Source organism: Chlamydotis macqueenii, chromosome 5, assembly GCF_036417535.1.
Source record: "Chlamydotis macqueenii isolate bChlMac1 chromosome 5, bChlMac1.mat, whole genome shotgun sequence".
Lineage (NCBI taxonomy): Eukaryota > Metazoa > Chordata > Aves > Otidiformes > Otididae > Chlamydotis > Chlamydotis macqueenii.
In genome coordinates, this window is record NC_141560.1 from 69,973,289 (window position 1) to 69,997,641 (window position 24,353).

General features: G+C 41.8%; 1 protein-coding gene across 1 annotated transcript in view; it reads right to left on the minus strand.

The window, feature by feature from the left end:
• LMO2 (LIM domain only 2) overlaps nt 1–24,324 on the minus strand; it is a 48,684-nt gene extending 24,360 nt beyond the window's left edge. The window contains exons 1-2 of the mRNA XM_086748227.1: nt 24,004–24,324; nt 21,654–21,761 (exon numbers count right to left, since the gene is read on the minus strand). The gene's annotated coding sequence lies outside the window, so the exon portion shown is untranslated. The remainder of the gene's footprint in view (nt 1–21,653; nt 21,762–24,003) is intronic.
• Nucleotides 24,325–24,353: the final 29 nt, after the last annotated feature.

The following is a 24,353-nucleotide window of genomic DNA, read 5'->3' on the forward strand; positions in this document are numbered from 1 at the left end:
CCTGTTTATTATGGTGCCAGTGAAATACCGGGAGAAGCTTCTGTAGGAGCAGTTCTTGCTCTTAAATACAGATCTTGGCATTTATTTAACACTAGCAGCTTCTGTATTTGTACTGGAGCCGTGCTCAGCTGGCAGAACTGCCACTGCGTCTGATACTGAGGAGCTGGAAGCACGGGGATGGTATCTGTAAAAGTCTGTACCTGTTCTTGGGCAAGGGGAAGTGTCTCTTCTCCTCCAGATTTCGTTATAACTGAAAAGAGAGGGACAGAAATGCAGGCAAGAGATTCCCCTCTCCTTCATGAAGTAATTCTCAGGCTTCTTCCATTAATAATGAATGTAAATATAGAGTCATAGAATAAAATCACAGAACGGTTTGTGTTGGAAGGGATCTTTAAAGCCCATCCAGTCCAACACCGCTGCAAGGAGCAGGGACATCTCCAACCAGATCAGGTTGCTCAGAGCCCCGGCCAACCTGGCCTTGAACGTTTCCAGGGATGGGACATCCACCACCTCTGTGGTGGAATAAATGGTGAGCAGTGAGTATAAAATCAGTAATGAAACATGATGTGCATGTTCTTACCTGATCAAACAAGACATTTTTCTATGAAAAGCATTAGCCCTGAGTGGGTCTAGCAGTTTTCTTTGATAAATGTATCTGACTGAAATAGTCTATGATGGAGTAGAGGAAGAAGCATCCTGGTAAGACCACGATAGCCTACAAAACACTATGAACGAAACAACTGCTTGTCTAAAAGCTAACAATTTGGTCAAACCATTGCTATTGTGAGGTTGTGGGTTTCATATTACCGCCATTGTGGCATTAATACACTGAGAAATTCAGATAGTTTATCAGCATCCATTAAGGAATGGAAGGAAATTAGGACAAAAGCCTGTTGTGTTTTATTTATTCTCTGGCTTTTAAAAGCCTCTTGTTTTATGTGCCTTCTGGGCACACAGGCTTCAATTTAAAAACATCACCACTAAAACAACCAACCAAACTGACAAAAGTCATCTCAGGGAGAGCAACTGAGATGTAAAAGCAACTCGGTACTTGCAATCCCCCTTGAGGTAAAAGCCTTCTGCTGAGGTTTGAAGGACCATGACCTTGAGATCAGACCGAACAGGGAAATCGTGACTCCCTGGCAAAGATGGTGTTCTTACGTTGGCTCTTCAGACTTTACGTCTGTGAACGCTTAGCAGTCTCAGCTCCTGAAATGGAGGTCGTGCGAGAGACGCAGGACTGGGGATGTGATCACATCCCTTTGCATACCACCACCGTGCCAGTACAGGGCTTAATTAGGCTGTGAGCACTTCTATGTATAATAGGTGGAAAAAAACTGACAGGAAAAGTAGAGCTAGAAGGACAAATATTTCTATTTCTGTGGACAGATGATAAGCATAAAACGTTGCGAGCTTTCTCCCCAACGCTATCTGATTTTCCAGCCTCTTCTCTGACAGCTCAAGGCTGACATGTTTTCCTTTTTGTTCCCTGTAGTTAAACTCACCAAACAGCAAAATATTGGAACATTCCAAAATGGTCCATTGACAGAATTTTTTGTTTTCTATTTTACTGCTTCCTTTTGTTATTTCAGGGATTTGTCAGAAGGTCTCTGCTGAGGATGGACTCAGTTAAGTTGAAACAGCTATTAAGATTCTCCTCCAGAAGACTCTCCTGCTTTTGTTTTCACAAATTTCACAGCTTCTCCTTCACCACCACCTGACATCCCCAGACCCACGTGACCATGGTGGGACCTAGAAGTCACCACCTGTGTTCCAGCAAGATGGGAAACCGCACATCGACAGATGCAGCAGTTTTCCTGGATTCCTGACTTCTCTGATTCTCACTGCTGGACTATTAAATATTGTTTAAAAAAAAAAAAAAGAAAAAACTGATCTGAAGGCACAGTGAGGAACTTTGGCAGATTAACAGTAGACCTCATCTCTGCACATTCCTACAAATCCCCAAACAGACAGCTAGCAAAAGCAGAGTAAACTAGCGCTTCTGTAGAATGTAGCTTTAAAAGATGGGGTGAATTTTCCAGTCAGATTCTGTATTATTAATGAAATTGTTTCTGTTTCCCTTTGCAGAACACGCTGAGAGATTGGCTCTTGCTACATAATCCAAGTGTAAGTACTCAGTGCAGTTCTCATAGTGTGTACTTAAGGGTGGGTGGGTGTGTTTACATATGGATGGATGGATGTGTAGGTCCTGGTCAGTCTAACAGTCAAATGATATTGATGTACCTCAGGACGGACAATTCTACACGTGTAGAGTTGGTGGCACACTTATTTCTTACAAAGAGCTTCCAAGGCAGGTAACCCAAAAAGGAATAAAGGATAGAAGCTGGGTCACCCAAGGCTCTTCATCGTCTTGGTACACTAGGGCAGTTCTTCCCCTTGACTGAGTTGCCCCATGAGGGCAGTTTTCCCAGTGCAAACTGGTGGAGCATTCAGGGAAGGGATGGCACCACTTTGGGTGGAAGAACCTTGCTCTGTATTCTTGCACAGGCCGAGTTTTTTTTTACCTTCTGTTGAGGAAATACAGCAATGTTTGGAGAAGCCAAGCAGGGAGGCAAAGAGGAACTAGGCCTTTTTAAAATACTTTGGCCACAAACAAAAGTCCTAAAATGCTTTTTTTTCTGTCCCCTCGGCATGGAGGGACCAGCAGCCAATTGCATTATAGCGCTGCTGATTACTTGTGATTCCTTTCCTGTGAGGACAGGCCCTGATGTGTTGTTTTTTGATAACGCTGGCTCCTTTGGAGCAATAATGCTGGTACAGTTTCCTGCCTAATCGGAGAGCAATTACTGGACCTGAAAAGGGAAAACATTTAGGAGAACCCAGTTTTAGCTCAGAAGCGATAACAGGAGCATTTTCTTGCTAAGCCGTGGTTAGACTTGAGCTCATTCAACCATCTCCCGTGGCAACACCTGACAAAAATAAAAGAGAGGGAGAGGCTGAGGCTTGTTCTTATCTGCCATGTTTCTATATGACCAGCATCCCCTGTTGCTTGCATGGTTTGGGAGCTGGGATTTCGCTGGTGCCCATCAGTTGTAAGTGAACGTGGAATCTTTTCCCCTCTAGGTCCCTAATCTGAATTTGCTCTAGTTTAGGAGTGAAGAGCACTTGCTATCACTGGTTTCTGGTCTGGGTTAACTGAGCTAATGGCCTTGGGCAGCTCTTCACTGATGGCAGGTGACCACGTCCAGAAGGAGAAGGTTCTACAAGTGGTTTGCAGAGGTGTTGTCACCTTTGCTTTGCTGCTAAATGCATCGCTATTTTCAAATTAATTTGCCTAACCTCTATGGGAACAAAAAGCAAAGATTAAAGAGTCCAAAGGTTATTCCAGCAGAGCGGTGTAGCGAAAGACAGCATTATCCTGTAATTTTGAAAGCGGACTGGCAAACAGAATATTTGGGAGAAAAAAAATAGTCTCTGCTTGGACCCCAGGCACATTTCTGGTGATTGAGTGCTTTCTTTAGGACTCACGCACTCAGGCATTTCCACCTACGGCTGAGGCGTCTGCTTTTGACCTCCTGGCTGGAGAAGTCTCCGGCTACAAAGGGTGTGTGTCTGTGGTGAGAGAAGCGCTATCTTACTGAAGCCGAGCAGGGAAAGGAAATGACTCAGTCATCAAAAGGCCCTCCTTCCTCAGGGAACCGTCCTTAATCAGTATTATCCCCTTACAATAATACCATTTCAGAAGGACTGCGAACCAGAGCACGGCGTAGCCATGTAAACTGCTTCCTGTATTTGCCAAACAAAACAGCATTCGGCAATTAATAGAATTTAGCTATTAGTCCCGCTACGATAAAACAACAACCGCGGCTGTTCATCCTGCAAAGCCGTCTTGGTGCAACCCTTCTCCCAGGAAGGGTCCTTTCCTTTTGGATCTGTGTTACCTGCTGCTCCGGGGAAGAATAAACAAGAATAAACAAGATTGCTTGCATTTTGCTTGGCTACAAGTGTCGTAGCTATGAAAATTGTCCTCATTACCCTTGCAAAAGCTATTGCAAAGCTTCCTCCCGGGATACTCTGATTAGTCATCGCGTTTGTGTTAAGCTGGGATACTTTGTGTTGCTTGCCAGGGATCCTGCGCAATCTCTACCTTTTGGTGCTTGATAATAGGCGGCTCCAGAAGCTGGCAGCGGAAGCTGCAGAATAAAGCGGTGGGTCCTTCGGAGCTCGGGGACCTGGAGTATTACAGAGACTCAGCTCGCCATCATTAGCTCTGATTAGACACAGCCGCAGATGGGCAGCATCTCAGCAACAAACGGACCATTTGTTCTTTGATTTGATGGGAGAGAAGCTTGTAACGCGACAAGAAAATACCATTTGTTGCTTGCTGTCCCCTCGCCATTGCTCATGGCTGAGCACGGAGGGTCTGCAGGTTGACTTTTGTCTGTGTCTGGCCCTGAAATCATATCAGGGATGAAAGGAATATTCCTGTTGCTGCGTTCAAGACTCTTGCTGCTGCATTTGTAATTGTGGAGGCATCTCAGGTCTCACGCAGGAACCCAGACTCCGTGGCAGCCGCAGGGTTTAACCATCCCGTGAGCAGAGAGGCTCCGATTTGGGAAGCTTTTATAACAGTGTCAGAAAAGGATGCAACAGGTGAATACAGTTAGTTTTGACGTGGAAGTTTTCAAATATACAAAGGAATCTCAAATGACATGTGGAAAACCAACCTAGTAAAATTTGAAAGCTTTTTTTTTTTTAGATGTCAAAAAAATAAATAAATCAGTCAGAGAGTTATTTGTCAAAAAAAAAAAAAATCATTCAGAATGCCTAGTTACCCAGGATGACTTCACCAGTGTGGGTTTTCTTCCTGAGAATAAATTAGCTGATAACCAAACAGACCGAGTAAGGGCATTTCAACATGCTGTGTAAACCCTCGCTTTGAAGCCCTTCTGCGCAAGCGGCTTAGGTTCACAGAAGACTGACTGCCAGGACAGAGCTTTGGCTGAGGGGTTTCGGATGAAAAACATAGGTTTGGGTTTGGTTCTAGGGTTTTTTTTTCCCAAATGTAGGAATTAGATGTTGCAAATGCGCAAGGGTTAGAATAGGAATAGGACAGAGGAGCACACCTTGGGTTTTTGCCTTTCTCGGAAATATGGACTACAAGCTTTAGCTTCTGCCTCAGCAGGTTGCTGGTTACTGCTTTGATGGGAATGATAAAAATGCAAAATCAGTACACGGGATCCTCTCATCGCAAGAGATGAAATTAACGGCTTAAATTTATGGTTGGTGTAATTTCACTGAAGTCAGTAGATTTACATCACGGAGTCCAACCATATGTTTAGGCTTTTCTATACACGATAAAGTTGAATGATGTTGATGATACTGTGACAGCTGTGATGTCTTGTTTCAACTCCAAAATGACTCAAAACTTTCCACTGTATAATAATCCAGAGGGGATGAGTGCGGTAATAGTGAAGTTACATATTTGATGCTCACATCTGTGTATTGGATTTGCAAGAATAGCATCACAGAATTTGTCAAAAAAAGACTTTCCTTTAAGAACTCCGTATACAAGTAAGATGTGAGCTGAACAAAAACCCCGATGTCTGAATTCAAACTGCAAAGTTCAAAAAAAGAGAATGATGATACCAGTGTAACCCGTGTGAGACATGGCTAATAACAAGAAGCAACAAAAATAAATAATTTTCTTCATACAATGACTGCCAGCAAGGGTGCAGAGTTCCTGCTGGTCTACCCTGCTTTGACTGAACCTCTAGGCACAACTTGACAGAAGTAGAGGTTAAAATTCTTCTCTGCATTGGATAAGATCTTATCTTCATGTTGCTTGGGAAAACAACAATGGATTTTTGAGGGCATTTGGGACTCTGTTCAAACACCACTGATATCAAAGGGTTCTTTCCACTGGCTTTGGATTAGAAAATAAACCGATGGGGTGAGGAAGGATCATCTTTGAAGGACTCAGGAGATGTTAATTCAGCTCTTGGCTGTGCAAGAGGTTCCCAGGGTGATCTTGGGAAGACTGCCTCGTCTGCCTCTGGAAGTTTTCCATTTGCGTAGTCAAATGATACTGCTTCCTTTCCACCACCTTGTTCCTGACTTGTCCTTGGAAACTATTTGTGTAGGATCCACCTCAGACTCCTCTTTGTACAGCATCTGTCACGCTGGAATCCCAGCTGAGATAAAATCACAAAGGACACTGGAGTGAATGGAATAAGTGATGTGGTGGGAAAAACGTTAATTATGAAATACTGTTTTTAAATTTATCAGTTCAACTAGCAAAACATTAGAATATTTTGTACTGCACTAGTATTCTTCAATTTAAATCCTTGAGTCAGATTGGTCTCACTTTCTGTGCTGGAGTTAAAAACCAAAAGACATATCAACAAGAAAAATGGAAATGTCCACTAGAGGATTAGCAAATTTGAGCTTTCATCTTAGTTGTGATCCCACAAATACTTTTTTATAATATTCTATAAACAATTATCCATGTCTTATGTTACAATCTTGGAGGTTAAAAAGAAGGCTGGGTTTTCATATTTTGGTGTGAACCTGAAACATGCAGTACATCTTTCAGTTTCTCAAGATACAAGACTAGGTTTTTCTCCTGAATCCGCTGCTATAAATATGAATGACACTTCTAAAACTAAAAAAGGTTATGGCTGCAACTCAAAGAAAAAACAGGGTCAAGGTTTAGTCAGAGAGAGAATTCATTACATACTCAATGAAACAGCAAAGAAACAAGAGCATCAAGGATATCAGGAGGGCTTTCCAGAATTTATTTTGATATTTATATAAAATTGTGCAAAAAAAAACCACCACGGAAAATCCTAGATAGGTTACATTCTTTGACCATACTCCAATCGCGTAGCTGAAAGCCATTCCAAAAAGTAGATGTATCTAAAATCATAAATCCACCAGCTCTCCCACGTCAGCTCTCCCTGGCCTGGATTGTAGCCAGCATCTCTTGGAACCACCTCAGGCTTTTGGGAAGGTGAAAGTGGAGGTGATTTTCAGGCTAAGTAGACTCAGATATCTGACACACTGTCCCCGTCTCAAAGTTGACACAACCACAGTAGAGCTCCATTGAGCTACTTCATACCAGCAATGGAGTGGTGATAACCAGCACAGGACCCCACCATCAAAGAAGCCCTCCTAGTTTAGAATAAAAAGGCAGCAGGTTGTGACTTATCCATTCCACCGAGGTACCCAAAGGATGACAATCTAGCACCTCCCTCCATCTTGTGCATTTGATAGGAACAAACTTGCTCTCCATCTTGCCGGTAGCATTATATTTGGCATCCAGGGTTTGATTCAACAGCAGGATCCAGAAAGGCTTCCCGTTTGCTATTGCTGCCACCTATTATCCAAAGAACCCAAATCCTCAACCTCCTTCAAGGAGCTTTCCGTGAGATGAGTCAGTAATTAACAACAGCAGTACCAGCAAGCCTGGGAGCTTGTTTCTAACAAGCAGGTACATTTTAAATGAAGAGTGAACTTTTTGGGGAGCTATTTGAAGATATTCTCCTTCTTCATTAGACTGTCAGAAATAACCTTATTTCTGCATCTCTTACAATTCCTCCCTACTTAGTTTCACCAGCCTAATCGTGACAGGAGCTCTTTTTCCTCTCTAAATTTGCCAGCTCTGCATCCATAGACACATTGTCATTTATAATAAACCATGAGCCATAGGGATCCGAACGTGTTTAATATCTATAATCACCCAAGGCAGATTTGTTTATTACGGCAACTGATCAGGAAAATCTCCTTTCAAGATCATAATGTTAAGTTGGAAAGAGGAGAGGCACAATAAATCAAAATCTTTGGCAATACAAAGGGAAAAAAAAATTGGCATGCTTGGATAAAAGATACAAAGCCAGGTGGGTTACTATTGCACTTAGCATGATACAAAGCCGGTCTTTCCTGGGAGTAAAATGACGTTTGGCAAGATGGCAAGAGAGTAAAAAGCTAACATTTTTTCCTAGCTTTAATAGCAAAGAATACAAAGGGTCAGATGCATCATGCCTTTGCTAAACCAAGTCCATAGAGACTTTTCTTGACACAACCAGATCTATCAAAAGAGGAAGAAAACACAGTTAGCAGCCAGTAGTAACAAATTCTTGTCAGGTTCCTCAAAATTACTTTGAAAGTATCTTTTCTTCAATGCTAGACTTGTCCCTGGCTATTAAACATCTGCTCAATTGTGGAAACACTTGAAAGATTACTTGGTGATAAAACTCAGGAAAAAAGAAAAGTGCAGTTTTCTCTAATCAAAAGTGGTACTGAAAAGAACTACCAGGGTGGAAAGTCTAAGAAATATATAAATATATAATATATATAACTGAAATAAATCAACTACCCAATAGTAGTGAGAACTACATGGAGTGAGAAATATTCAGAAAGAAGGGTTACAAATCTGTGACCTACCCTTCTGCTGGAAGAAAAAATGTTATGGGAAGAGAAGGGATGTGGCGAATCCCGAACTACACGAGTTTCCCATGCTACGGTGATGTTTGGGATTAGCACAGAGGCACTGAGAGCCACGTTGCTGGGAATATGGGACGGCCTGCCTGCCTGCCAGCTGTCCAAAGCGGCTCCCCTCGAAGGCTGTTGGTACCTGTGAGGGTGTGAGCTCCCAGAAGACAGTTGGTTGTTGTTCCCACCAGGTCCCAGCTGTGGGAAGCTGAGAAGAAATCAGCTCTCAGTATGGTATTCCCTTGAGGTCCTTCCTTAGAGGGTAAAAGCTTTTGAAGAGGGATGGTGGGAGGATTAAAAGATATTTTTGGCATGTCCCTGACTGATGAAGGCAACTGCTAGGAAGCAACCTGGTTTTCTGAAAACGGAGTGAGAGCAGTCACTAGAAATAGGCAGTACTGCTGGCCCAAGCCCACCATGCTGAGGAGCAGCTGAAGGAGCTGATAAAGTCACTTAACAACAGAGCTGGAAACACCAGGTTTAAACCCAGGCGGTGAAGCTCAGGCACGTGTTGCTGAGCGCTTTCTCTGCAGCGTAATGATAATGAGGAGACAGCTATCCCTCCTCCCATATGTCCTGGCATCTCAAAAAGAGCGAGCGAAGGAGGAGGAAAGGGAAAGGGAAAGGCTGTGTGGTCAGCGGGTGGGGTGAGACCACCACCTCTCACGCATCCTTATCGGCCTCCCCAGAGACACAGGCACTCCTTTCACAGGGGCGTGTAAAATAGTCTTCAAAGCGATAGCAACGGAACCAACTGAGAAGAAGAATTCGAAACAAAAAAGTGGGGATTTTTTTTTTGCTCCCTTTTTTCTGTAAACCCATCCTGAATGCAGAATTTGTAGCCCATAGCCCTGCATAATGAAACATCCATGTTAAGCACGTCACCTCTGAGGGTGCCTTTCTCTTATTTTTAGGAAAGGGCACCCCTGTACACCCTTCCGTCAAAGGTCACAGTCTGTGTCACACATATATTTCACATTTACAGCCAAAAAGGGAAGTGTACAAAATGTGCTAAGCTCTGAGGAACCCCAATACTCGCTCTGCAAGTTGCTGAGCACCTTCGCCTCTGTTGCAGTGGGAGCTGGAGGGGCTCAGCAGCTCTGCTGAAGGCACACCTGGATATGATAAAATAGGGGTTCACAGGAGGGAAGGGGTTCCGGGAGCTCTGAAAGTGAAAATATTATGCGCAGGGGAAGAGAGGGAGAGAGACGAGGGGAAAAAAATAATGAAATGAGGTGAAGGTGAAGATGCTATATATGATTAAGGGCAGAAATGTAGCTGGAGCACAATGAAAAGAAACCAGGTGGTTTACTGTCACAGAAGTAATTGAGTGTATCTGGTTTTATAATCAACCATATTTATAGGAACAATACACAGAAGGACTTTAAAACTCAAATCGTAAATACTTAGTGCTAATTTTTTTTTGCCCATAACAGAGATGTGAATAATAATGAACAGCAGGAGAAGTCACAGGAAAGTCAAAGTCAGAGCCCAGTCTGCCCTCTCTGTAGTACAAAAGTAGGGAAACATTAAATGACATTGTAAGAAAATAAATTTTTTTAATGGCCAAAGGTTTTATTTTTTATGCAATGGACAGTTGATCTATGTAACTCATTGCCATGATATTTAAAACCTGGCATATATAAAGATTTCAGACTGGATCTGACAATACTTGTACAAATAATGAATGCATTCCCATACGCACCAGGAAAAAAAAAAAAAAGTCCTATTTTTTTAAACTGTTTTACTACTAACAGACACTAAGAGGAAAGTGTCCTGGTGGTGGGGTTTTTCATTCCATAGTTGCCTCCTAAATTGTTAAGTACTCCTTCCACCCTGACTGTCATTATTCATGGACTTCAGAGAACGGGGCCATGGGGATGAAATCTGAAAGGCTACGATCGTATGATCCTTCCATTTTAAAAACAGTGACTGTAATACACATCACTTCAGGAATTAAACTGCACTTTCTTGTGCAGTGGTCTCATTTTACCTCACGTGTTAAAGAAGATCTGAAGACCTTGCTGAAGACCTCCGAGGAACAACTGTTAGTGGCAATGACTTGGTTGCTGTGAGTTGGTAGGAGCTGGTTGTATATTACACATGAAGGATCAAACACAGCGTTGCACGGGGAATATCTTTGTGTGTGAATGATTCAACAACACCTTGCAAAAACAGACTCATAAGGCAGCGCTGAATCAGGATGTAGCCAGGATCTTCAGTACAACCAGAGCAGTGAATCAGTTAAAAATGAGAAATGTTGCGGAGCACGTACCAAAATACAAACAGTCGTGGGAGTAAGGGAGACTACCAGGTGGCTAGCTGAAGGCAATTGTTGTCCCAACCCTGGCAAAGGAAATCCTGCTGATCAAAATAATGACGGAAGTAAATGCTTATTGTCAGGACCGAGAAAAATTCTGATTAAAGCAATAGTCAACAGATCAAAGCCGCTTTTGGATGGACGAGAAAAACAGCGTGGCTTCAGATCAGGGTGAAGTTGCGTTAATCAGATATGCAGATTTTTACAGTTGACAGAAAAAAAAAGGAAGAATGGGGTTTAAAAGTGCTTGTTATTTTCCTTGATGCTGTGAAGGCATTTGAGTTGGAAGGAGCCATTACGGAACGCAGCAAAAACGATACAGCATTTGGATGAGCACATTGGTTTTACAAATGCTGGGAACTCCCACGGTGCTACAGGAATTGGCAGAAAATTAAGCAACTGGTTCAAACCAAGTCTGGTATGAGACAAAGGGCTGTGAATTCACCAGTGCTTTCATCATGCGCTTCAAATGGACGTTGGGACAGTAAATGAGTTGAAGCACGTGACAATGGAAGAGCTAAATTTCACATTATGCAAATGACATCGCATAATTGTCAGATAAATGAGGTAAAGTTGATTCTCTTTGCTAATTGACAAAATTGCTGCAGTCATCTTGGGTTTTAAAATCGATCGATAAAAGAAAGTGTTTCTGTCTTGGAAAGAATCAGCATTTTTTTATAGATGCCTAGGGAGTTTAATTGGTGCTAAGGAAAGGAAGGAAAAATTAAAAAGATGTGCTTAGCCAAAAGCTAAAAACGTGAAAGCAGATATGTACTGAAAGAGAGCACCAACAGTCTCTAGGCCAGAAGTGGCTGCATTAAATAAGAGAGATCCGACCGCTGCTGAGGTAGGAGTTCCTCCAAAGGCAGTGGGCATTACGCAGCGTAAGAATGACAAGAGAAATTTGGAGCAGGCAAGGATGCCAAATCAAGGTTTGGGACCGGCTACGGTGGAAAAATGAGGAGGGATCCTGGGGAAGGGACCCGATGAGAGAACACTGAAGATATTCACGCACGCACGCAGCTAAGGGCTAAACTGATCCCCAGCCCCATGGCTGGACCGTTCTGAATGGGTCTGAAACGGATTTGACAAAGGCGTAAGCTCTAAACATGGCTCTTATACGACTCCTGAGTCTGCAAAAAAAAAAAAATTAACCAGGAAAGAAGACATATTAAAGTCTCTGCCTTGGCCAAATTCCAACTCAATTAATTACAATCTTCCTTTTAAAATTCCCCCTGAAGTTTCAGCTTGATAATATATTCTTCCATGCATGTCCTGTGAGGCTGAGAAGCATCGCAGCCCACCGCTGAGCTACCGTTTGCAGATAGCACGATTTCTGCGTGCAATGCTTATGTTAGGTCAAGTTTGTGAAGGCCTTGGGACCCTTGAATACCAGAAGTGCTTGGCAGACTGAAGATGATGAAACCGTAGAAAAACCGCGGCAGTCACTTTGCTGTAAATCTTCCTGCTGCGCAATTTTGTGCTCACAAAACCTCACTTCTGCCTTCTAGTGGATAAAATATAAGAGAGCATCGCAGCAGAAAAAAATAAGAATGACCGAAAGGAAAATTAGCTTTGGATTCCTCAATGTCATTATTAACAAGCCCTGAAGATCAGACTCAAGCAAAAATCTTGTAATTTTTAGTCATAACAGTGACTGTTGCGTTCACTTCTCACCCTGGCTTCCATGGATTGTAACGGTACCAAACCCAACTCCTCTCTTTTAGAATGGACCCAACCCTAGGGGGAAGGCCAAGGATACTGAAAAGTTCAATACTAGGCTGATTTTGATTACAAGAGGTCCTGCTGCATCCACTTCTGGTTCTACTGCAAATACCTCTGCCACTAACACGGAGGACAGAAAAAAATTCCACCCTTCCTTTCCTGACAGAAGACCTTGTAAGAAGGTGGTTTTCAAACTAGCAGAAGCAGCAGTGCATATGAAATGCAGACTGCCAAACAATCGTTGCTCAGTTTGGTTTCCAAACGAGCTCGGTATCTACAACTAACGCTGATGTTCTAGAAATCTGAAAATTAGGCTAATGATGTATTAGCCTCAAAATTGATGAGCACAAATGTAAAGACTTGATGTAAGCTTAATGAACAGGTCCCCAAATCTATGTATTTCTGTACACTAGAAATTACAAATTAAGCCAGTGGTTCCTGGAAGAGCAGTGCAAGAGGAAAGCCAATTAAGACTTGCCGGAATTATTTTCAAACAGAAGGCTTTCATTATTTTCTGATAGACACACACATTTTTTCATATAGGAGAATTAAAAAAAAAAAAAGTCAAAGGAATCACTTTTCCAATTAGATTTTTATTCTGTTTCTGGGAAGGAAGAGCCCCTGGCAACCACACAGGCTAGGACCGACTGGCTGGGGAGCAGCTCTGACGAAAAGGACCTGAGCCATTTGGTGGACAGTGAGCTGAACGTGGGCTCACAGTGTTCCTGGCAGCAAAGAACACAAACAACATCCTGGGGTCTACGAATAGGAGCACAGGTTGCCCAAGAGGTTGTGCAGTGTCCAACCTTGGAGATCTGGGAGACAGGACTGGAGACCTCCTGAGGTCCCTTCCAACTTGTGGTTCTCCGATTCTCTGATTTCGGGTTTCCCTGAGCACAAAAACTATCTGTAGTCAGAGGGTTTTGAGATGTCCCGTTAGAACAAAGACACTTCTGATCCTTACCTATCAACTCCAAAGGCCTCAGGAGGAAACATCTGTTTTTTGCAGTCAGGGAAAGTTTTGATATTACTTTAAACGGTGCCAAAGTTTTGCCCTTCAGCTCAAATCCTTGCTCTGCCACTTTGGCTTGTCTTCTGGGGCTACGCTGGAACCCAGCCTTGACTTGGGGTCAGGCATTGTAGTTCTGTGTCCAAGCCACCTCTTAAAACATCTTAAGCCCATTAAAACTGCAGTGCCAGGCAAAGGTTAGCAATCTCCTGCCTTCTTCTCTGCTGTGGTAAATCACTTACAAATCTTTCTAGTGGACTGTAAAAACTGAAAGAGGTCAAGTACACAACAAGCATTTGAAAAGGACAAGACCTTAAAACAAGAGTCTGCAGCAAGGGTTATGGAGCATAGATTTGGTGTGAAATTGTGAAATCTCCGTGGGCAGTAAGTAAAGGGACAGCAGAGATGTTTTCCAAGACAGTCTGCTCGTCCCACACCCTTCCCTCTCTGCTGTGATAGCTTTCCCCTTTCCTGCAAGTAGATCCCTTGCTCCAGAGTTGGCTTCTGCCACATCCTCTTTTGTTCTCCACAATCACAAAGAGAAAGGGCAAGCTGAGAAACTTCTGCTGAACTCTGGTAATTATCTAGAAGTGAAGTAAGGAACGAGGGTCATTTCAAAGACGAGGTAAGTAAGGTTTCATGGACTTCATAGAAACCTGGCTTCCGACACTGGCCTTCACATGAAGAAAGCACGTTCAGGAGATCCCTACAGCTTCCCATGAGACTTAGATCCAGCCAGCGCAATGAGGAATGCCAGGATGCTAGTCTTTAGCCCCGGTGCACCATTGCTGCACAGCAAGGCGTCAAGTGCTTGAGTCAAATTTCAACTGAGCATCACCAAGGCCTCCTCTACCCACTCCCACGTTCAAAGAAGACCAGTCCTTCTGGCCACCTCCTCTCTTACCATCTGACGCTCATCGTTAAAGCTGAGTTTATTCTTTCTATGGCTTCCCATTACATCAGGTAAGGCGATTCTCTTGCTTCAGTCCTCCCTTGGAAACTCTCCCTTCTCTAGTTAAATTTGGGGGTCCAGGTGTTATGAGTAGGGTTGTGAACCTAACAGAAATTTATTTTCATCTAATTTCTCATTGTTTAGGATTAAATATTGGCATGAGATGCCAAGTGCTAACAGGCATTAGTGTTGCCATAAAGTTGCTGGTCTGAGTGGGCAGTGAGGACTGGAAAAATTTAGAAACTGGTGTTTGGGGTCAGGAAAGGTGAGGGGAAGGAGGAGTTTTTTACTGCCTTTCCCTTTAAAGAGGAAGGACAATGTGCAGCACCTGGTAGCAGTCATACCACTGAAGCGCTTAATTGTTTTTTTAATTCTCTGTAGAGGTTGCAGTAGTAATCTTCAGTCACTTTCAGAAAAAAAAACTCTAATACGATGACAAATTCTACAAATGATGAAAAAGTTTTAAGTTATCAGTACTGAGTTAATAAAATGCCATTGCTTACGCATCCTCAGAATATGTAATCCATATCTTTTCTTAATAAAACTAAACCAAGAAATATACCTTTCAGGATAAAAACCTGCCAGATTACTTTTTCCTAACGATTGTCCCTGATGTGCTGTTTGGTGCTAGAGATGCGGACGCTCCATGGCATGCCACTGGCTGACAATATCCATGACAGAATATCAAAAAGTCGAGGGTCACCTCCATTCCTTCATCATACTCTTCTTCACTGGCACGTGCAGGCCAGCAGAATTCAGAACCGAGCTCCCCTCTGAGATGTCTCCCTATTCCTCCTTCAAATCGTTGTGATCACCCCAAGCATCTCAGAGCCACCCTGCCTTGCAGTGCAAGGGATGAGCTAAAAATGGATTTTTAAAGCAGCTCTTGAACGCTCTCTAGTGGTTAAAATAGCAAATATTTTTAATGACACCTATCACCTTTTCAACCCAATTCTAACTAATAAAGCACTCACAATGACTCATGTATCTCCGAGTTAAAAATACTTTTAAATTATGGTTATAATTATTATAATATGTTATTAGAATTTATTACGGGGCACTAGAGTAGCGTTTTTCACTATGCAAAGTATAAAGAGTGAATCTATAATATCATTCCTGTGCATCAAGTCACATTTTTCTTTTTCTTTGGCCAACTAACAATTTTCAACCTGGACTGTGTTCGCAAAGGTCACTGAAAATCCATGTGATCCACAAATGAGAATTCATTCCTTCCTGCGTATTTTCCCACATATTTCAGGATTCCTTACTTTCTACAGTAGCCATTCAAGCTCCTCATAGAAGCCCTGAATGTATGTCACAGAAAATGCTAATTTTTCATTTCATAGCAGCAAACAAAGTTAAGACAGAACTAGGTGACCCAGTTATGGAAATCTGGCAGCTCCAAGACCAAAGGACAGATTAAAGCGAAGAACCTGCCACAGACAGTAATGACAAAATGCTTGCCTTGTTTCTGGAATAATGAATAGGTCACAAGCCCGTGTCCAGGGGAATATTTGCATGAAACATTAATTACATTCTTTTTTGAATGTTAATTGCAACCTGTCTTGCAAACACAAACACACTGGTTCACAGACACACGTTATTTGAATGTTCTCTTTTTTTTTTGTCTGCTCTCTGTTTATTTAAAGACTGTGTCTTCTTCTTCGTCTGCCTTTCTCGTCACAGTTACTACCTTAATCATCACCATCCACAGTTTAAACATCAGACTGCTTTTCAAGTAGTCTGAAACAACTCGGAAAGTTGGTCCTGTAACAACCCTACACAAAAATCCTGGGTCATATAAGGTCCTTTGCAAGTATTGTGTCCCCAGTACTTATTCCAAATCACATATTTGGCAGATTTAGATTTTGATGCAGTATTCCAACTGATGTTACGCATCTCTTACGGCATGAGCCATGATCTGCCAAATAATGGTGCTTTTGCAGGCTCTTGAGTTCTGGACCAAACTGGCTCCTGCCACAGCACCGAGCACACCCCGGCATTGCTCTAAATCACAGCAGCCTTTGCTGGTTTCCTGGCAGCAACTTGTAGTCCCAAAATAACCGGAATTCAGTGCTCCTCTTTCTCCAAACTCATCTTCCACTTCCAGCTTCCTCCAGCTCGCTGTTGGACTGGGGTTTTCTCCCTCTCTAGCACCTGTCCTACTTCCCGCTGCCAACCGCAGGTCTCGGCTCTTGCCTTCAGCTCTTCAGGTCCAACAAGGCCCCCCTGTCCCCAAACGGACTCTGTTACAGACGCGGTGACGCAAAACGCGACTTGGCGGTGGGCTGGTGAGGAGCTGATGTAAGCCTGCTTCCAAACTTCGTGTTTGCAATGAAAACTTTCAAAATAGCCCGGCTGAGCCTCAAGTACTGACTGTAGCGTGAGAATTATCAACCCATCCTTGATTTCCTCTGGACTGGAGATATTTCCTACCTATATGGATAAAGGCTTTCTGCACTCTTTTCATGGAAATATTCTTTGGGAGATGTAACTCTACCCACTGCGAGGAAACGCCATCTATATTACTACTTCATGTTCTAAACAGATAGACAGGTAGATACTACAACAGTAGATAGATATATAGATAGACAGAAAATTATTTTAATATGATCGATACATTGTAAAGCTTAAAACTGTAGTTCCTCAGAATCTTTGAAAGGTAGGACATTCGTGCTTAAATATGACATGAAAAGAACCACAAAACATTCTGTGATTGTCTTTTCCTTCACATCATGGTTACAGGGATAGATTGCGCTGTGGAATTGCAATGTACAACCCGTATCTGTCCTTGGTGAAGTGCAAAGGATCCAAACACTGTTGTTTACAGCAGCTTCCAGTTCCTTTAGTCATGCTTACCAAGCACACTTCTATTTTGCACATAAGAATATTTTGTTTAAGAGGTTTTAGGTATTTCCTGTTCCTTTCTGACTATGCTGTTCTGGAAAATAGACATTAGGTTAAGAAGTGTAAATGATCTGATAGAGCCTGAGCTAAGTCAGTATAAACAAGTACACAGGAGCCAGGCTGCAAAGAGGCATCTTCTCATCTCAGTGTGCAGGGATTTACACATCAGCACTATTCTCTGTTTCCACATTGGGCGAAACTTTGCCGTTTGAAGGCTCGTAGTATGAGTTTTTCAGCTGGGAAACAAAATGAAAGCAGCAAGCTGATCTGGCCACTTGCAAATTGAGCTGTATACTAGGTATTCCTGAACTAAGTTAGAGATGCCCTGGCTTTATTCATGAAACGTCCTAAGTGACTGGGAAATAAAGGAGATGAGCTAACATATATTTGTCAAAATCAAACTGTGTCAAAATATTTAATTTCCTTCCATGAAAAATATTAGCTGGATGGACAGAGGAGAAGCAGATGACATCCTCTGACTTTACTAAGGCTTCTAACACTTTCTCACACAACTCACAAACAGCCTAAGAAAACACAACCTAAATGAAACTACTGCAAAGTGGGTGCAAAGCTGGTTTACTTAAAGAATAATTCCCTGTTGAAATGAAAGGAGGTATGAAGCGAGGTATCACTGGAATTTGTTCATGTGTCCATGCTAGTTAATTTTTTCATTATAACCTAGATGGTAGAACAGAGGGTATGAAAGCTGCGGAAAAAAAGTTAAATACTTTGGCGTTAAAAAGTTAAATGGTAAAAAAAAAGAGATGAAACTCTACTCAGGCGGCAATAAGCAACTTCATAAACTCATGCTTGGGGATAGTGTGTTAGTCGGTATTTCTGCAGAAAAGGATCTGGAGGTGATAATGAGTTACAAGCAGAACCTCAGTGTACAGTGTGATTTTGTGGCAGAAAAACCCAACATCATATCTCAGTGCACGTATCCTGTGAGATACATAACGTAACCATATCCTGGCATCAACATGAATAAGAACTCGGCCGAAGTAATGTTTCCTGTTTTGAGCACTGCATTTGAAGGTACATGCTGACCAACTGGAGATAGCATCAAGGAAAACACCAGGAATAGTCAGAGGTCTAATAAACTTCACCTACATGGAAAGATTGAAAGAACTGGCATTGCTTGGCCTAGCAAAGAACACTGTGAAGAAATACAAATGTGTTACCATATTGTGTTAGAAAGACAGCTTCAAAGAGAAAGAGAAAAACCTAGTATTTGTGTCCAGGATATTTAGGATGAGAAGTAGCAGCATCAACACTGGAGTAACAGAGGGTCAGGTTACAGGCAAGGACAATTTTCTATTAGTAAGACTCATGAAGCATCAAAATAACCTGCCTGGGAGGCTGACGTTAGCAGTCCATCCTGGGACTAAACTCTATCTTAAGTCTAGCCTGTTCTATATCAGCATTATAGATTCTTTAAAATAACCAGTCATCCTTCACCTTCAAGTTACTTTACAATTTACTTCTCCTTTACCCTTCTTATGTACCTGATATGCAGGAAGATTTTGATGTACCAGTTGGAGTGCACGAGGTTTGATTAGCAATCTTCAGGTTCACTTGAAAACTGTGTGTTGTGACCATGAATAAATTATTAATATCATTAGAAAAAACATTTTTTTTTCCTAATGACTATGCATGACCAAATCAGCTTAGGCACAAATTTACTGGGGGCTAAGTGGGCAGGCAGTAGCTGGATCTGGCCCTTTGACTGTGATGAATTATTTGGTCTCCTGCATTCACGGGTTCATAGAAATTAAGAGAAAAAGTTGGTACTAGACACAACACAAGCCCAATGTCACCCATTCCATCTACAGTAAAATTTGGCCTCCCTCCAGTAACAGCTGGCCCTTGCCGTTCCCCGACGGTATCTTTGCCCCCCAACTATTGATTTTTATGACAACAACTTTAGGTGTTTTCCAGAACTAGACGTCAAAGATACCCGGACTGTGATAAGCCTAAGTTTGACTTACAGCCTTGTGATACTCTCATTTAAACTGATGTGATACAGCAAAGTGGCTGACAGATGCAAAAAAAAAACAAACCCAAACTAAAAATAAAATTACTGGTTAGGAAGATGCTTTGGTTGGAGCTGCGGCATTTGTCATAACACTATGCAATTAACAGTAAGGAAATAAATACAAAATGACTTGGTATAATTTACAAATACAAAAAGATGACTGAAAAAGTAAATTAGAGGGAGCAGAGATGTAGAACAGTCTGGATAGCGTGGTAAATTCAAATTCACTAATTCAGGCAGATCTAAAGCCCTAAGCGGTTTTGAGCTGCTTTTCAGCATTGAGACTTCTTCTTTGGTATATATGACCAACCTACTCCCTTCCCATGTCAGGACTCTGTACATTAAAATTAATGCTCAATCTACTTTGCATATAGTTTATGTAGCAAAGTAGTGTCCCAGCCTCGCTATTTACTTCTGTAAGCTGAAGACTTTGTAAGCAATTGCTTCATGCACGGGCCAAAGAATTGTGTGACATCAGTAGAAACAGAAACACGTTTTACAATTCTTTCCCATCAATGGCCATGTAGAGAAGTCTATCATTTAGTGGCATTTAATCAATTTTTGCTGTATTGGATTTGAATTATGCTAGTTTTGACTAAACATCCCATTAGACATAATTTAATCTCCTTTGAACCCAAATATCTTTTGAATTTTTTATTGATCTTGCTGCTAACACATCAATGTTTAACATTGGTGATAAAAAAACGTGTAATTTAATTTTATTCAGACAAAAACATATACTGAGCTTTCAATCCTTATTCAAAGAGAGGTTTATTTTGTCTGGGTCTAATTTTATTATGAAAGTTAGCCAGCCTGTGGGTTTAGACAGAATGGGACTTTCTCTCCTCTGACCAAATTCCTTTGGGAAAAGGAAACCTAAACAAACCCAAAGTGATAACTTTCTAAAACTGCCTGATAAGCAGGAGGAACCACAGCTTTTCTAATGTGCTAAGTGGGCCCCTCTCAAGGCAGTAAAACTGAGCGAAAGTTCAGATTCTCCCAGGCTCCTGTTCCCAACCAGGACTCCTGCTCTGAACTGGCATTGCTGTAGATACAGTTCTACTCTCCAAAGTAAGTTTGTAACCTCAAGGGCAAATAAAATATACTGTTGACTCCTGTTCATTATTCTAGGTTAAATGTTGCTATTTTAGAAGTTAAAGTATTTTGGTTTGTTTCTTTTTCTAAACAAATTCCTTGTATAGGAAATCTGGGAACTGGAAATAGAGGTTGGTATTTCTTATTTTCTTCTAATTTTCTTACTAAGGAGACAACGCTATGTGACGTGGGTCAGCGTTCCTTGCTTGGGGAAGCAGAGGACACATCAACAGGGTGGGAAAGCTGAGGAGATGTAAGACTGGTTGCTGTTTTGGAGGAGTGGGTAACAAGAAGATGGAAGAGCACTGGGCTAGGGTACCAGGTTTGGGGAGAGAGGAGCATGGCTCCATTTGTCTGCTTTGGAAACAAGGGATATAAAAGAGGATCAGAAAAACCCTGCCTCAGACAGTACTTCAGTGAGGCTCTGTGTCCCCACAGAATGTTTATACAGCAGTTGAGCCCTGATTACACCAATAAGCTTAAGACTTTCTCCCCCTCAATCTTCTTTTTTATGTAACTGGCTGGTTACGTGTGTTTTAAATATATATGTTTCTGGTTTTGCCCTTCTGAGGGTTGGAAACTAAGAAACAGACAGTAAAGGTGTATTTAGACTTTCCAGTTACTACTGATGTAAAATAATGATGAATGAAAACCTGGAGAGATCTAGCACCGGAGATGTTTCCCTCAAACATGAAGAACAAAGCTAAGTGTCTCCTAAATCTGGATCCCCACACTGGCAGCAGAGAGCTGGAGGTCTCCCGTATCTCAAGCAATTTTGTGCTCTACAGGTTCACGTTTGTGGAAGAGATCTCTCTCCTCTCTTGCCTTTCTGTAGTGACTAAACAAATGTGACCCAACATCAGCAGCTCCAGAGCTGACCTCTATTTACACAGCTCACAAACACGAAATACAAAGTCAGCTTCCTACAAATAACAAGAATTTGATCTGCACCATAATTATGCTGAAGTGTGATTTCAACCAGCTAGCAAACATCAAAGAAGCCAAAGGTGAAGAGACCTGAATTCAGATTTACAGGGAGATCATACCACACATAGTCAGTAAGAGGGTACTTACCTCTAAGAAATGTAAAGGTTGAGACCCACATGCTAATTGCAAGTTTGTCATTCTAGAAGTTGCCAGGATAAGGCTTACTCACGTATCAGAAGTGGTTCAACACGTCCTCAAAGAGGATGAGGTCTCAACTCTTCTTTGGCAGTGGAAATCCTTACGTAGGGTTTTCTTTGTCAGGTCTTGATGATCAACACTGTTGGCACAGAAATGCGACAAATTTGTGGTCATTGTTTTTTGAGGAATGGTATGGAAGAGGTAGATGAACGTATGACAGCATTACCTGCCTAAAAATAGAAGCATGTTAAGTATTAAGAGATATTTCACAAGTTGAGATCGACTATGCAGTACAGTTTGCGTGAAAATTATTTTTGAGTGAATTTTGGAAGTTTTACTTCTAAAGCTGATGCAGCCTAGGGAACCACACCTACTTCAGCTGTTCCCAGGCTGCTCCAAGGGACTGGTGAAGGGTTGGGAGATCTAGTATGGAGCCCACGCAGAGCGACTGCAGCGTAGTCCTGACGATGAATTACACGATAAAACAACAATGACAAATGTTTTTGGTATGAAGTTGCCGTGTTATGTGAAGAATCTGTTAACTGAATTTAGTAAGGCTTATGCCATGCTAAATTCACAAGTTTTCCTTTTTTTTTTTTAAGAGAAGTACTTAATGCTTTGCTTACAGTTCCTTATGCTTCAGCGTGTAAACTTAGCAGTGGTCTCGATTCCATCTTTGGCTAACCAAAAAGGCATCCAGCGCAATTATGAAAAGCTTTGATGCAGTAATTGTCATGTAATTATTGCTCATGTAATCTCATGTAATAACTGCTCTCAGGAGCAGTATTTTTAACATTTTTTTTTTTTTTTTAGACCATTAACATTGGATATTCTGTGTTATGCTCTCCCATGAAGAATATCTCGTGTTGGGAGACAAGATAAGGGCTTTGTTCTTCATTCAGAATAAAGAATAAGAATTAAGAATAACATGTATTCTTAATTGATTCCTACTGATTCTCCCATCAGCTCTGATTTTTCCTTTATTGTAGATTTTTAAAAATTCTTCAGCAATACAGGTTTTGAGTACAAACTACATTGGGATCTTATGACTTAGCTGAAAAACTTGCCTAAGATATTGAGTGCCCAGAGCTTATGCAGAATTGCAACGGCAACATAAGGAAAAGGAGAAATTAATAGGAATGAATTAAACAACTCCATTATTATTTTAAAGCATTGTATTTTGTGGTCAAAAAGCCTCAATGTGCTTCACATGATCATGAAGAAACTGCATTTGACTTGGGGGAAAAAGGGGATTTCAACCCTTTTATAAGGGGCTTGGAGAAGTAAACGTATACAAATTAAATTTTGTAAATATAATGGTATTAACGAAACCTTCTCGGTGCATAGTGAAAAGAAAGAGACTTCCAATATTTGAAGGTATTTCTTTTATACTTTGTTTATTCAACTGAAATAATTTGGTTGGGGATTTATTACACTTGTCTTCTAACCTGTTATGCAAAAAAAGGCGATTTGGAAAGCAAATAACCTAGGATAAAATGACAACGCATTGAGCTGCTATGGAAAATGCAGGCATACATGAAAAGTAGAAGCATAAGCAGCAATATTTACAGATGGAATGAAGGAAAAAATCTGACCATTCAAAATTAACTACCTCAGCATAGGGTCAAAGAAAGCAGTTTCTTGCTGGATTATCAACTTGAATTAACTCCTGGGAAGCAAGAATCAGAATGGAAACAAGGGCAAGGACTGGGTGATTGTGTGCAGGAAATTGGTGAGGAAAGCTGACAAGACATTTCTCTCTTGGCGGTGGAGAAACATTGAGTTGGCCCAGTTGTTTAAGGAGCACTCTTTCTTGTGTCCATGTAATCAATTGTGTGGATCACGATTAAACAGATCAAAGAAAAATTCAGCTTTAAAAAAAAAATGGTAAAAATATAATCTTAAACTGGTATTACAACCAAAAATTCCATATCCAATTTGTAATTACTGGGAATTTAATTTTCAGGGCCTTGTATTCCCAAAGCCTTCCATCTATTAATTCCAGAAAGACTACTGAATAAATACTAAACTTTTCCAACGTTATTTAGCTCCCCAGCCCACTGAAGGCAGGGGTATTTCATTTTCAAGATGTACCTCACTAAGAAGGCATAGTATCCATTCAAACTTTTCCTTTAGAGAAAACCTGACACTATTTCAGCACAATGTATTGAAAATAATATTGAAGTAATTATGCGTTGTAGGCATAGGGGTAAATGTTCAGCAAGTGCTAGCTAGACACGGTGCAGCTTTGGGTCACAGAAATGTATAAAACTAAAATCATAGAATCATTTAGGTTGGAAAAGACCTTTAAGATCATCGAATCCAACTGTAAAACAAATATGTGGTATTCAGGGATTGTATTTGGAGAGAGATGCAGGTACCTGTAATGCAAACTCCAGTACGAAAGACAAATGAGGCAACTGTTTCCAGCGACTGAAACGCAGTTATTAAGGCCCAATTACACCTGTGGCACGCCACTCTCTGGAAGCCTCCCACAGTTTAGGGACGTGCCTGAAAGGCACGAACAGGCAGACAACCTGTTTTGGAGTTGTGTTCCTCCCGGGAAGGCGGGAGCGGTGCGACCGGCTCCGCTCAGGGGAGACCCCCGCCATCGCCTCAGGGCCCGGCAGCGCCCCACTCCTCAGGGGCAGCCACAAGCAGCCTGTTGTTTGACGGCTCGGTGCCGCCTGGGGGTGGTGGGGGAGGGCCGGCCCCCGCTCTACCCGCGGTG